The following is a 16533-nucleotide window of genomic DNA, read 5'->3' as shown; positions in this document are numbered from 1 at the left end:
ACTTCTTTCTCTCTCTCTCTCCTCCTCCTTCTCCCCCCAAATTCTTTCACTTCTTTCCCCTTGAAGTGTCCCTACGTCTCTTGTCCTAATTGGTTTGTAGTCAAGGTGCAGGTGCTGTACTGAGATCTTGACTCACTTACTACACTGGAGTCCCTGCATTTTGAATAGTCCAATACAAAGGCTTGATTAATCAGGATATTCTTTTAAAATATCTGCATGCTTTGAGGTGAACTGGCTTTAATTTAGGTGCATTAACTAACCAGTGTGGTTTCTCACAGCCCAGGATGTGAGCAAGGTAGTACCAGATTTAGTTCTCTTGTTTTGGTAATTCAACTTCACTTTAACTGAATTAGATCAGATTAATCTCTGCTTTAGAGAAAAACCTGCACCAGAAATAGTAAGAAATTGACCATTACAATTTTTAAAATTTGTTTGTGTTTCAACCATGAAGTACTATATTCTCACTCTCTCTAATGCTTACTTACAGTTCCTGCATTTGTGTGGAACACTTTTTTTAAAAAAGCTTGTATTAAATATCTTGCAAATTTAGTAAAGGTTGTCTGTCCTCTGTCTCCCAAAGACACAGGTTTACTGACTTTTGAAGACTTGAACTGAAGTCTTCAATTTTTGATTGATTCAAAATTAGGCCTGATTGTAAGGGTAGAGGCAGCTCTGGAGTGGTTATAAAGCAGCAGCCCCTTGGGTTTATAGAACATTTAAGTCACATTTCTAATGCAAGTGATTTATTTAATCTGTATTTTTGGTGATTTTTTCTATTGTGCACAATAAATCATCGTATGAGTGGGGAATAAAAACCAAACAATGTTCTCAACTGGGAAAATGACTAGACTCTAGAGGAAGCATTAAAGTTATCTGGAGCAATTCATCTACAGTTGCTGAGGTCCTACTCCCCAAAGAATGCATTTAAGATAATTGGGGAAGGAACCCAAAACAAAGTGTTCAGATGCTTTTACATTATCAATAGTTGGAAATAGAAGTAGGGGGGGTATTCTGTATTTTTTTTAAAAAGTTAGTATGGGACAAAAATCATGCAGTGGTTATTTAATATACATCTAACTTTTTTTATAGTAGATATTTTTTAACACAACAATTCATGATCTGGAAAACTTTGTCTCTGTCTTCACTAGAGAAGAGGATACCACCAATGTAGCAGTAAAGGAGGAGGTAGTAGTGATATTGGATAGGATGAAAAAGAGGGTATTTAAAAGATTGGCAGTACTCAAAGTAGAAAAGTCACCTGGTCCAGATGGGATGCATCCTAGGTTACTTGGGGAAGTAAGGGTAGAAATTGCGGAGGCTCTGGCCGCAATCTTCCAATTCTCTGAGATATGGGGACAGTGCTGAGGACTGGAGGATTGCAAATGTTACACCTCTGTTCAAAAATGGGGAGAGGGATAAACCCAGCAGCTACAGGCCAGCCAGTCTAATGTTGGTGGGAAAACTTTGAGACAGTGATCTGGGGTAAAATTAATTGGCACTTGGAAAAGTATGGGCTAATAAATGGAAGCCAGCATGGATTTGTTAAAAGCAAATCATGTTTGACTAGCTTGAGTTCTTTGAAGTAACAGAGAAGGTTGATGAGGGTAGTGTGGATGATGTGTATATGGATTTTCAAAGGGCATTTGATGAAGAACTATAATAGACTTGTTAGCAAAATTAAAGCCCATGTTATTAAAGGGGCAGTAGCTGTGTGGATATGTAATTGGCTAAGGGACAGAAAGCAGAGAGTAGTGGTGAGCGGTTGATTTTCAGACTGGAGGGAAATGTGCAGTGGTGATCCCCACAGTTTGGTGTTGGGACCGTGGATGGAAGAATGAACAGACGGAAGGAATGTGCAAACACGTGGCAGATGAAATTTAATGCAGAGAAGTGTGAAGTGATGCATTTTGGTAGAAAGAATGAGTGGCAATATAAACTAAATGGTACAATTCTAAAGGGGATGCAAGAACAGAGACCTCTGGGTGTAGGTAGACAAGTCCTTGAAGGTGGCAGGACAAGTTGAGAAGGCTGTTTAAAAAGGCATATGGGATCCTTGGCTTTATAAATAAAGGCATATAGTGCAAAAGTAAGGAAGTTATGCTAAACATTTTATAAAACAGTGATTAGGCCCAGCTGGAGTATTGTAGCCAATTCAGGGCACCACACTAGGTAGATTTACTAGAATGGTACCAGGGCTGATTGACTTCAGTTATGTGGAGAAGCTGGGGTTGTTCTCCTTAGACCATATAAGGTTAAGGGGCAATTTGATAGGTGTTCAAAATCATGAAGGATTTAGATAGAATAAATAAGGAGAAACTATTTCCAATAGCAGAACGGTCGGTAAGCAGAGGGCACAGATTTAATTAATTACCAAAAGAACCAGAGATGATATAGAAAATATTTTTACGCAGTGAGTTATGATCTGGAATGCACTGCATGATAGGTAGTGGAAGCAGATTCAATAATAACTTTCAAAAGGGAATTTGAGAAATCCTTGGAGGGGGAAAATTTGCAGGGCTATGGCGAATGAGGAGGGGAGTGGGACTAAGTGGATAGCTCTTTCAAAGAGCAGGCATAATGGCCTGAATGACGTCCTTGTGTGCTGATCATTCCATGAAACCTGTATCTTGCCACTGTGCACCCTACCAGTTTGCCGTACAATGCACCACTTCTGCAATATGCTACGAAATGTGGTTAAAACTAATTCCAACCAGTTGCAATACAGAAAGAGTTAAGAGTGCAGCAACTTCTCATTATAGTACCAGTGACGTTTTAATTTGCCAATTGAATCTAAGCATTCAATGAAAACATATGCCCAATATAATTTACATACACTGGCTTCACTTTTTAAAGAGCAGGTTTTTGCATTTAACATTTCATCTGGGTACTTTTTAATAAGTTGGTCAGACTGAACTTTGAATACCCTTTACAATTTTGATCACAACGCTTCTAAAGAGACCTGTGCATGGTAATGGGTGCAGGTGAGAGTATGAAGGATGGTCCCAACAGTTCTATGCCTGCATTGCACACAATGCACAATTGCACACAAAGGCCGTCCTTACCCAGTCTGGCCTATGTGACTCCAGACCCACAGCAATGTGGTTGATTCTTAATCGCCCTCTGAAATGACCTAGCAAGCCACTCAGTTGTTCAAGAAGGCGGCTTACCACCACCTTCTCAAGGGCAATTAATGCTGGCCTTGCCAGCTACGCCCACATCCTATGAACGAATAAAAAAACAATTCTGCACAAGTAGCTTTCAGAAACATCAGACAAGTGGTGAATTCCTAGAAGATTAGTCATGCATATGGGCGCAGGTCAGCCTTTAGCACATTCTGTTCGATATTTGGCTCTTACCCCCCCCCCCCCCCCCCTCCTCAGCTCAGGTAATACTTCGAAGAAAGATGTCATAATCCTGCGTCAAAGTTATGAATGGCACAGGGTATGTATTGAAGGAAAAAGCATTGAGCAAACTTTAAATAAAAACTTTCTAAACATTTTGCTGTGTGACTTGTTCTTTATTGTTTACAAATGGAATTTTTATAGCTCAAAGAAATTTGCTGCTTTACTTTTTTTTTAGTTATGCTCCTTTAAAAAGTGTGGGGGTGTCAATTGTAAATTTGTTTCTCTGTTGATGGCACTGGGGCAACTCATGTCATCTATATGGATCTATTGCCAATTTAAATCACTATCGCCCTTGTCTACTATGCGCTCCAGTCCCTACGGAGCCCACCGGTCACGGAAGGCCTCACCCGTACCCACGCATGCCATATGCTCCTTTGCCAGGCCCATCTGGATGCGGAGACAGCCGTGGAAGAGAGGCAGGCAGCCTCCCGCCTCACTTTCCAAGGATTCTGTCTAGCAGACGCATGCATCAATCACTGCACCAAAGAAACTGGCTTTCAGAGTTTGTAGGGCTGCTACTTCATGTCGGGGGTGGGGGGATCTGTGAATTTTTCAGTGCTGTAGACATGAAGTACAGGGATGGAAGGTTTTCAGACCAAAAAAAATCATACATTTGCGCTTCTATAGGCCTTTAGGGGCTGCAGCACTAAACTGTTGACCACCCAAATTCCCTTCTTGGCCCCCATGCCAGCTGATATTGTAAACAATACCCTCTCTGGTACTGTTTTCCCCCTCCCTTTCAATCATCGCATCCCTCATTTTAAAAACCCACCCTGACCCTTCTGTTCTTGTACACTACTGCCCCATCTCCAACCTCCCTTTCCTCTCTCTAGGCCTTGAACATGTTGTTACCTCCCAAATTTGTGCCCATCTTTCCTGCAACTCCATGTTTGAACCTCTCCAATCAGATTTCCACCCCTGCCACAGCACTGAAATGTCACATGACATCCTAGGTGTGACCATGGTGCACTATTCCTCCTCATCCTTCTCGACCTGTCTGCAGCTTTTGACATGGTGGACCACACCATTCTCCGCCAGAACCTCTCCTTCGTTATCCAGCTGAGTGGGACTGCCCGCGCCTAATTCCATTCTCAGTTATCCAGTCGTAGCCAGAGAATCTCCTGCAAATGGCTTCTCTTTCCGCCCCTGCACCGTTACCTCTGGAGCTCACCAAGGATCTATCCTTGGCCCCCCTCCTATTTCTCACCTTCATGCTGCCCCTTGCTGATATCATCCGAAAACCCAATTTCAGATTCCACATGTACAGTGGTGACAGCCAGCTTTACCTCACCACACCTCTCAATCCCCCCACGGCCTATGATTTTTCATGCTGCTTGCCTGATATCTAGTATTGGATGAGCAGAAATTTCCTCCAATTAAATATTAGGAAGACTAGAAATAGTGGGGAACCAAGGGTCTAATGAGAGAGACGAACTTAAAGTAATTAAGATTAGTAAAGAAAAAGTTTTAGAAAAATTAGTGGGACTAAATGCCGACAAATCCCTTGGAACTGATGGCCTACATCCTAGGGTTTTAAAAGACGTGGCCGCAGAGATAGTGGATGCATTGGTTTTGATCTAGAATCTAGGGAATTCTGGAAGAACAGTCCCTGTGGCTTGGAAGGTAGCAAATGTAACTCCGCTATTCAAGAAAGGAGGGAGAGAGAAAACATGGAACTATAGGCCAGTTAGCCTGACATCAGTAGTAAGGAAAATGCTAGAATCTATTAAGAATGTAGTAACAAGGCACTTAGAAAATCATAATAATTAGGCAGAGTCTGCAGTTTTATGAAAGGGCAATTGTGTTCGACAAATCTATTAAGAGTTTTTTGAGAGTGTAACCAGCAGGGTAGATAAGGGGGAACCAGTGGATGTAGTATATTTGGATATTCAAAAGGCGTTCGATAAGGTGCCATACGAAAGGTTGTTAGGTTGTAACTAGTGGGGTGCCGCAGGGATCGGTGCTTGGGCCTCAGCTATTTACAATCTATATTAATGACTTGGATGAAGGGACTGAGTGTAATGTATCCAAGTTCGCTGATGATACAAAGCTAGGTGAGAAAGTAAGTTGTGAGGAGAACGCAAAGAGTCTGCAAAGGGATATCAACAGGTTAAGTGAGTGGCACGAAGGTGGCAGATGGAGTATAATGTGGGGAAACGTGAGGTTATTCACTTTGGAAGGAAAAATAGAAAAACAGAATATTTTTAAAATGGTGAGAAACTATTAAATGTTGGTGTTCAGATGGATTTGGGTGTCTTTGTACACGAAGCACAGAAAGTTAACATGCAGGTACAGCAAACAATTAGGAAGGCAAATGGTATGTTGGCCTTTGTTGCAAGGGGGTTGGAGTACAAGAGTAAGGAAGTCTTGCTGCAACTGTACAGGGCTTTGGTGAGACCACATTTGGAATACTGTGTGCAGTTTTGATCTTCTTACCTATGGAAGGATATACTTGCCTTAGAGGCAGTACAATGAAGGTTCACTAAATTGATTCTTGGGATGAGAGGGTTGTCCTATGAGGAAAGATTGAGTAGAATGGGCCTACATTCTCTGGAGTTTAGAAGAATGAGAAGTGATCTCATTGAAACATCAGATTCTAAGGGCTCGAAAGGGTAGATGCTGAGAGGATGCTTCCCCTGGCTGGAGAATCTAGAACTAGGGCACATAGTTTCAGGATAAGGGGTCAGACATTTAGGACTGAGATGAGGATGAATTTCTTCACTCAGAAGGTCATGAATGTTTAGAATTCTCTACCCCACAGGGCTGTGGATGCTGGGTCGTTGAGTATATTTAAGGCTGAGATCATAGACTTTTGGACTCTAAGAGAATCAAGGGATATAGGGATTAGGCGGGAAAGTGGAGTTGAGGTTGAAAATCAGCCATGATCTTATTGAATGGCAGAGCAGGCTTGAGAGGCCATATGGCCTACTCCTGCTCCTATTTCTTATGTTCTTATAGCCTTCAGCCCCTGCCACAAACTCCGTTCCCTTGCCACCAATTCCATTCCCCTCCCTGGCACTGAGGCTGAACCAGACTGTTGACCCTGAGTTGAGCTTGTGATCCCATATCCTCTCCATTGCCATGATCTCTGCTTCTCTCTCCTCTAAGATGCTCCTTAAAACCTGTCTCTTTGACCAAGCTTTAGGTCACCTATCCTGGTATATCCTTTTGTGGCTTGGTGTCAAATTATGTCTGAAAAGGCACATGTGAAGCCCCTTGGGACATCCTATGTTAAAGGCACTATATAAATGCAAATTGTTGTTGTTTGCATCAGCAGCACAATTTCCCTCCCCCGATCTGGAGTATATGCCAATTCTCGTTGGGGTGTAGTCCCACCCAGTGCACTCACAAGCTGTTTAAATGAGTTAACCTAGATACAGCTGGCGTCTAGCCAGGTATTTGCGCGAAGCGTACCACTGTAGAGAAAGGAGGAGAGGAAAATCTAGGTTGTATTGTTTATTGCATTACTGTTTCAAATTACAGTTACAGTTACTTTAACTTTAAACCATTAATTGGCAATGACTTTTGTGGTCCACATTGATGTTCTAACTACTTTTCCCATTTCAAGCAAGTTTCATTTGTTCCACAATACCATTTCAAACAACAGTTCTTTGCTTACTCATCCATCCATTCAATACAATCCTCCATTCATTTGGTAACAGAATCCCTGTAGACTGTTCTAATTCAAACCACAGTAGTTCTTTAGAACTTAGTGTAATCTCAATGTTCTCCATTCATAGTTAATGTCTGAGGCCATGTACCATCTCTTGGTTTAACAGCTCTCTAATCCGTAACCTAAATCCAAGGCTGATCTTTGTTCCCCATTCAAATCCCGTTTCTCAGTTGAAACTTTATTCGCAATACATTTTGTAGTGCAAATTCACCTTCAACTACTTCTACTGTTTCAAACACGTACTCTCATTTTCATCTTCTGATTTCAAATTACAAATGAGTTTGAATTTAAACCATTCTTAACTCTAACAAACGTCAATATCTAATTTTCATTTAATTATCAAAGGAGAATCATTGTGCGCTTCTCATTCACCCCACTATACTTACTCACAATACAACTTCTTACTTCCCAATTTAGAATTGAAACCTTATTGACAATGGCTTTTATAGTCCAAATTCACATTACAACTTTTTGTGCTTGAAACATGTATTTGTATTCTTGTTCCATTTTGAATTAAACATGAGTTTGGGGTAAATTTTTAACCCCCAAGAACGGGTGGGTGGGGAGTAAAAATCCTCCTTTTTGAGAACAGGACTACATTCCAGCTCCAACACGCCTACTTCTGGGTTTAACCCAAGCAGTTTTGTCTGTGTGTGGAGAGCAGACACCAGGAAGTCCCGCCCCCACTTAAAGCCGGCAGGCCAATACTTAAAAGGGCAATGTACCTCATTGAGATACTTGAGGTTCTTAATATTTTGTGTATTGGACACTTAAAACAAATTTAACCTTACCTGTTAGGGTTTCCTATCACTTCCCATTCACGTCAGGTGAAAACAGGCGTGAAGGGCCGGATCCATGAGGTGAGTGCCTTAATTGCACTCCTTGTGGGCCAGGAGGAGCAGGAGTGTGTCATCCAGGTCCAACAAGCTCACCAGGCTGACAGAACCCCCACGATCATTTCCCCCCCCCCCATTGTGGACCCCCACCTACCTCCGATGCTTCACCCGACCTCCAGCGACCTCCGTTCTTCTTCCCAGTCCCCAAATCCCTTCCTTGAACCCTTGATCTCTTCCTCACCCACCCACCCCCCATGTCAATCAGGCTGGCTGCCAGGCGCGAAACCCGGAAGAGCAATTGATTGGCGACCCGCCCACTTACCTTCCGGGTTTCGCACCTGGAGACCACCCCCCCCCACCTCTCCCTTCCTGTCTCACAGTTAAAATTTACCCCTTTGTCTTTTACTTTAAACTCTTTGTTAGCTCAACACTATGTTTGAATGTATTTTACTAGTTTGTCATGAAAGGGGAATCGTACTGTTTTAATTCAACACATTATGCTTAGTCATAATTCAAACTCTTACTTCCCATTTCAGGATTATTGAGGGGGAGTCAGATTCTTAGAACTAGGACGATTCTGATGCAGGGGGAAACTCTTTAGAAGGGATATGCCTTACCTGAATTAAAATGCCACCAACATCCTTGCAGAGAGGGTGAGGTAGATTTTCAACTTGCTGCCTGGTTGTATGACTGGCATTGTGGATCAGCCGCCCATTATAGAAACTGCCTTATTTTCATTTGAAAATCGGACAGTTCCTGTAGTGGGTGGCCACTCCGCAATTCCAGATTTACAACCTGGTGGCAAGTTGAAAATCTACCCCCATGTATAAGGCAGTGGGGGGGAGGACTAAAGCGAGCAGACCTAGACAGGGAGAAAATGAAGTGTGATGCACAAAGAAAAGATATGGAAGCCAGATGTTAAGGTGCATAGTAGGAGCTGCTACATGGTTCAAGAGCAGACACTGATGTTACAGGTAAGTTTTCAGAGTATAAGGATATGACCACATGGGAAAATAATGACAAAATAAATAAACACATCAGTCTAGGGTTGGGGGAATGAATGACTCAAACTTCTACCTATAAATGTTAGGATTTTTAATAAAATAAGAGACCTAGCAGGTCCTTGCTGCAGAGGGAGCAGCATAGGCATCATAGAGAACTGGTTTAAGTATAGTACTGGTTGGGTAAATGGACAGGGATACATAGTACTTCATAGAGATAGAAAAGATAATTGGGGAGGGCCTGGTAGTCTTTTAAGTGAAAGAGAACTTGATTATAATGACAATGAATCTATCTGGGCTGGGTATGAATAAGGTCTGCTCAAGGTCGGGTGGGGGGATTGAACCAAGAACTTTGTAGTTAAATAAGGGAAGTATGTACAAGAACAGATGCAGCTGTTATGGGAGGGCTAGATAGGTTTAGTTTAGATGTGACAGGAAGGCAGGGCAGAACTAGTGTGATGGAAACTGACATGACAGGAAGTTATGCTACCATCATGCTTTCTCACTAAGTTAAGAAATTTAGTACTATATATAAGGTCTTTGACATGATAGAAAGACAAAAATGATTAAACTTGCTGACACCGCCGCCTTCTATATGAGGTATGTGTATATATAAATATAAATTCAGTGAAATGAGGGAACAGTTAAAGCAAAGAGATTGGGGAAGGTTGTTCAACAACACTTCAGTAAAGAACAAGTGCAACACCTTTAAAGTTATAACGCTGAGCGTGCAGGATCAATATATACCAAGCTCATACTAAGTAAATGTGATCCCTAATGGCTCAATAAACTAATTATAAGTGATAGAGGAATCCTGCATGGAGAAAGGGGACAGGGTTCATTGGGATATAAATAAGACAATACAGAAACACATTAAAAAAGGTCATTAGAAGGGCAAAGAGACTTGGGGAAAGAACCATAACAGCAGAAGCTTAAAAGAAGATTAAAAATTCTTTCAGTACTACATCAGTATAAGAAGAGGTGAAAAACTGTAAAAGATGTTAACAGGATTAAAATTAAAGATGAGCATAAGACCATGAATATTCTAAATGACTACTTTCTCCAAAGAATTCACAAGAGAACATGTAGATAGCCTGCCCTCCCCAAACAGAGAGAACCTAAGTAAAATTGAAGACATCAATCGAAATGAAATGGAAGTCCTAGACAGGCTAATGGGGCTCAGAATAAACAAATCACCAGGGATAAACAGGACATTATCTTGCATGCTGAAAGAGACTGAGGAGGAGATTTGTGAGGCACTGGACAGTAGGAAGATACCAGTCATTGGAGACAGGCCAATGTAGTGCACATATTCAAAAAGGCAGAGAAAACAGGAACAGGCAACTACATGCCCATCAGCTACACTTCCATTCTCTATAAATTAATAGAAATGATTATCAGGAGTGAACTTGAGGATTCTATCTACGGTAATAACTAGTTAACAGCAGCCAATGTGGATTCAGAAAAGAAAGATCCTGTCTGACCAACCTCCTCGACTTTTTTTTAGAAAACCTTACAACATGGTATACCTAGAATTCCAAAGAGTTATTACCAAAGAGTGCCAACTTGAACTGGGTCAGAACAGTTCCAGCTTGAACAGGTGGCTGTGGAAGAAGAATGCCAGGTTGAATTGAGGGGGGAGTACAAAGAAAAAAATCTACAAAATCCTGGAAATCCACAGCAAGTCAGTCAGCATCTGTCAAATGCTGACTTTGACCCTGAAATTTTGGAAGCCAGGAAGGACATTTTCACGGTACAATGTCCCCAAAGACTGGAATTTGGAGGGGAACCCAGATCTACCATTTATCAGCCCCATCTAAAATCCCAGACAAATAAACATTCCAACTACTCTCTAAAGAATTTTTTCCAACCTCCCATTTGATATTGTTAAACAAGAATGCCAACTTGCTCACAAATTGGATATAAGTGAGGAACATACAACATACAAGAGGTAGTTGTTTGTACCTGGCAGTCAGTATTGCTAGGACTGTTGGTGGGGGGGGGTCAAAAATTATTTCTCATGTCAGTTTTTCCAACAACTTTTCTGTAACCAGGGGTTAATTTTAACCCCAAAGAATGGGTGGGGTGGGGGCGAATGAGAGGTAAAAATAGCAGTTTTTTGAAGTGTCCCTTAATGACGGCGGGCGGATTGTTAAAGGGGCAATGTACCTCATTGAAATAGTTGAGGTACTTAATTTTTTGTGGATTCTAAAGCTGAAATGAATTTAAGCTCACCTGTACTGGTTTGCCATGTCCTCTGATTCTCGTCAGGTGAAAGCAGGCGAGAAGGGCCGGATCCATGAGGTGAGTGCCTTTATTATATTGCTTGTGGGCCAGGAGGAGCAGGAGTGCTTCATCCAGGATCAACAAGGTCACCTGGTGTGATTGGACCCCCGAGATTGGCCGAATCCCCCTCCGAGTCTTCATCCAACAGCCGATCTGATTACCTCTCTGCCCCCGATCTTCTCCAAGGCCCCCCCTCTAATCTTCTCCAAGGCCCCCTCCACCCCGATCATCACCAAGGCACCCCCCACCAATCTTCTCCAAGGCCCCCCCCCCCCGATCTTTTCCAAGACCCCACACCCCCGCCACATGTCGACCATGGCCCATGATCTCTCCCTCCTCTCCAATTCGCGGCTCCTTTAAGAACAAAAGAAATAGGAGCAGGAGTAGGCCATACGGCCCCTTGAGCTTGCTCCGCTATTCAATGAGCTCATGGCTGATCTTCTACCTCAACTCCACCTTCCCGCCCTATCCTCATATCCCTTGATTTCCTTAGTATCCATTGATTTCAGTCTTGAATACACTCAACGACTGAGCATTCACAGCCCTCTGGGGTAGAGAATTCCAAAGATTCACAATCCTCCGAGTGAAGAGATTTTTCCTCATCTCAGTCTTAATTGGCCGACCCCTTATCTTGAGACTATAACTCCTAGTTCTAGACTCTCCAGCCGGGGGAAACAGCCTCTCAGCATTTATCCTGTCAAGCCCTCTAAGAATTTTATACGTTTCAATGTGATCACTTCTCATTCTTCTAAACTCCAGAGAATATAGACCCATTCTACTCAATCTCTCCTCATAGGACAACCCTCTCATCCTAGGAATCAATCTAGTGAATCTTAATTGCACCCCCTCTAAAGCAAGTATATCCTTCCTTAGATAAGGAGAACAGAACTGTACACCGTACTCCAGGTGTGGTCTCACCAGAGACCTGTACAATTGCAGCAAGACTTCTTTACTTTTATACTTCAACCCCCTTGCAATAAAGGCTGACATACCGTTTGCCTTCCTAATTGCTTGCTGTACCTGCAAGTTAAGTTTCTGTGATTCATGTACAAGGACACCCAAATCCCTCTGACTACCAACATTTCTTAGTCTCTCACCTTTTAAAAAAATATTCTGCTTTTCTATTCTTCCTACCAAAGTGGATAATTTCACATTTCCCCACATTATACTCTATCTGCCACCTTCTCGACCACTCACTTAACCTGTCTATATCCCTTTGCAGCCCCTTTGCCTCCCAACAGACAGCTAGCTTGTCAATCTAGCTGGCTGTCGTGCTGGAAACCCGGAAGCAAAAATAATTACCCCCAATTGAGTTGCAATCGCAGATTGCGACGCACTCACTTGACTTCCGGGTTCCCCACGCGAACATCTACCCACCTGCTGGGTTCCCGGCTCCGAGTAAAAATCATGCCCCGAGTCTCAACTATCTTCTACTAACCATAACTAACTTTTCTCCCTCTTGTGTCCCTTTATCTGACTTCTAACAAAATGGAGTTAAAGGTATTAGCTCTGAAATTCTTGCCTTTTTAAAGGTGGAATTGGAGTGGGAGGCAGGAATTTGAGGGGGAACAAATAAACATCCAATCCAAAGAAACAAGCAAAGGTGTAATGCTAAGAAACCAAACAGGCAAAAAAAATTAGGACTAATTTTATTAGCAGGCCAGTCCAGATAGTTTTAAAATTGTTGATAGGACGTTGACTTGTTAGGACATAAATATTGAGAAATACATCATATGACATATTTCCCTCATTTGCTTGTCAGTGGGTGTATTACTCAACTAATGTAATTTCTGGTAAGAAGGAGTGGGAAATATGGTCAGGGAGCAGTGGAACAAATTCCCCACCCATTTTTCATCTCCTGCCCGTCCAAGTTAAACTAGTCTCTTAGTGCCTGGATGAGTGCAGCTGCAACAACACTCAAGAAGCTCGACAACATCCAGGACAAAGCAGCCCGCTTGATTGGCACCCCATCCACAACCCTAAATATTCACTCCCTTCACCACCGGCGCACCGTGGCTGCAGTGTGTACCATCTACAGGATGCACTGCAGCAACTCGCCAAGGCTTCTTCAGCAGCACCTCCCAAACCCGCGACATCTACCACCTAGAAGGACAAGGGCAGCAGGCACATGGGAACAACGCCACCTGCATGTTCCCCTCCAAGTCACACACCATCCCAACTTGGAAATATATCGCCGTTCCTTCATCGTCGCTGGGTCAAAATCCTGGAAAATTCTACCTAACAGCACTATGGGAGAACCTTCACCACACAGACTGCTGCAATTCAAGAAGGCAGCTTACCACCACCTTCTCAAGGGCAATTAGGAATGGGCAATAAATGCCGGCCTTGCCAGCGACGCCCACATCCCATGAACCAATAATAAAAAAAATTTTTGTGGAGGGCTAGAGAATGAACTAAACTAAAAGAAGGAAGTAGTAATATGTTTAATTAACTGCAGAGAAGCTTCCCCAAAGTGCACCTCTTGCTGTGGTATTATTCCATGGGCACCAGGTAATCTTTGGTAGTTCACGGTGACTGTTTTTCTTGCACAAGCCTAGATAATGAAATGTCAACCCCTTCAACTGCAGGGAGAGCATCACGTCGGATATTAATACTGTAGTGAGACAGTGTTGTCCAATATAAATTGCTGACGAACCACAGCTGTGGCTACAGTGACACCATTTTAGTCACATGCACTAATTTTAGTAGAAAACGTCTTACATACACTCACACAATACACGTGAATGTACTTAACATGTGTATATTTAATAAACAAACATCTACCACCGTTCACTAACCAAGGAAGTAAAGTACTCACAACGGTCAAAAAACACTCGCACACTCTGCTTTTTGTCTTATCATTTAACTAACAAACGCACAAAAGGATTAAGGAACACATGCATTTGACTTGTGAATATGAGTATTGAGATCACATGCCCAAGGACAGTGTCTGTTACTCATTTTTTATTCACTAATCAGGAATGCAATTGGCTATATCTGGATTTCCAATTAGCTCCATGTGGCTACTGACTAATGTATTTTAGAACACTGCCCTGAGTCAAACTTTCACACATCCATTTCCAACAAGGGTCACCGCATGGAGTTCCAAAGATGGCATATTGGCTGTTTATTTTCCTCTCTACCTGAGCTGAAACCAGATAACTAAGGAAGCAAACCTGGGACCTTCCTGGTCTGTAGGCCTTAACGGCTTACTGCCTTAACCAGCTAAACCATTGAGGTTTCACATTGACTGTACTCTTTCAAGCCACTGAATTCCCTAAAGGAAAAAAAGTAGCTAAGGCATTTTATAGTAAAGAAAGGAAGAACTTGCAATTATAGAGTACCTTTTATGACCTCACAATTTCCCAAAGTGTTCCCCAGCCAATAAAATATTTTTAAAGTGTAGCCTCTGTTATAATGCAGGGAAATGGGGCAGCCAATTTACGCACAGCAAGATCCCACAACAAACAATGTCATAAATGACCAGATAATCTGTTTTAGTGATGTTGGCTGAGGGATAAACATTGGCCAGGACACCAGGAGAACTCCCATGCTCTTCTTCAATAGTGCTATTGGATCTTTTACATTCACCTGAAAAGGCAGACGGTGCTTCAGTTTACTGTCTCAACTGAAAGACGGCATCTCCAACAGTGCAGCGCTCCCTTAGTAGTGCACTGACTGAAGTGTCGGCCTGGATTATGTGCTCAAGTCCTAGAGTGGGCCTTGAACTCAATACCTTCTGATTCAGAGACAAGAATGCTACCACCGAGCCAAGGCTGACACTTAAAATAGTAAAGTTATTACCGTAGAAATTACATGGCGCCATTCCACCCATGGCTATGTGGTGGGATGGAACTTCTGCCTGTCAGTTGAACCCACTATTGACCCCGTCCCAAACCTCAGGAATAGGGGTCATTTAAATATTCTGGGCAGGTGTCCTCAACAGGGGCATCTGACCCACTGAGGTGGCATATCCTGAAGCCCAGATTGGGCTCAAGAAGAATATGGCCATTTTTTTTGATTCCTCCCAGAATAGAGGGGTGACTGGGTGAATTCCTGGGGCCTCCACAAGGCCCAGAACAGGATCCATGCTTTCTCTCAGCGGATGTCGATCCCGCTGGGCCTATCAGGGGCACATTAGGTATAATTCTCTGGGAAGCCCCGGAATAACTCCAGAAAAGTCCTCAAAGTACTGCAGCAATGCAATTGAGGCAAGCATCCCAGCCTCTCTCCCCAAGTGACTTCCTGGAAATTTATAAATAAGCAGAAATATGCAGGTCTGGTTTCCACCCCAAATTACAGTTTAGGCCAAACTGAAACAATTTCTGGGCTTTTATTTCTAGTGGTATCCTTTCAATCATTTCTGCGTGCTAGTTATTGGCAGCTGTTTTATTTTCCATGCAGTGCAAAACAGTTGCAGTCACTGTGAAATCTGAAGGAGGTTACTGTGCAAACTCCCCTTGTACTCATTAGGTTGCTTTTGGTTACACGCCACAAAACATGATTTCAGTGAATCTAAGTTGCAGCAAAAAACATTTTTTTTGGGACAGTTAGATATTACGAGTGAGAAATCTCTCCTTTATCATCAGTTAAAGTGGTATGGTTCGCTGACTTTTCAGTATTTTAGAGCAGCTAATTTAACATAAGAGTTTTAGATGAGAAATTTTCCAGTATACCTGTAAGATTGTAAGTTTGGTTGTTCAGGACTTGTATTGTTTTTTTCATTGATCAGTATGCGCAAAAAGGGTGTATGGTTTTTACTTTAGAAATATTTTTTCAAATGGCATTGTCATAATTATTTAGAGGATCCTTGGAAAATATGAGCTCTGAAACTCCATAGGGTATTCATTGGTTGTCTGCTATCATTCTAGTGGGAGACTGCCTGAGTCTCAGGAAAATGGTAGAGACCCATTTGCATCAGGTGATTTTAAGGTGATTGGCAAAAGAACCAAAGGTGATACGCGGAAAAAAAAATTTCCACAGCGAGTGGTTAGGATCTGGAATGCACTGCCAGAGTGGGTGGTGGAGGCAGATTCAATCATGGCTTTCAAAAGGGAACTGGGTAAGTACTTGAAAGGAAAAAAATTTCAGGGCTTCGGGGATAGGGCAGGGGAGTGGGACTAGCTGGATTGCTCTTGCATAGAGCCGGCACGGACTCGATGAGCCGAATGGCCTCCTTCTGTGCTGTAACTTTTCTATGATTCTGTGACTCTATAGGTGTTTCCGCTTTCCCAGAGCTTCTTCAGTGCCTTGTGAGGGACGGAATCTCCATCTACTGCCTACAAGTCAAATGACAGGGGACTGCTTAAGCCAGTAGTTCCCACTCCTGATCC

This window comes from Heptranchias perlo, chromosome 29 (assembly GCF_035084215.1).
Source record: "Heptranchias perlo isolate sHepPer1 chromosome 29, sHepPer1.hap1, whole genome shotgun sequence".
NCBI lineage: Eukaryota > Metazoa > Chordata > Chondrichthyes > Hexanchiformes > Hexanchidae > Heptranchias > Heptranchias perlo.
This window is presented reverse-complemented; position numbering follows the sequence as displayed.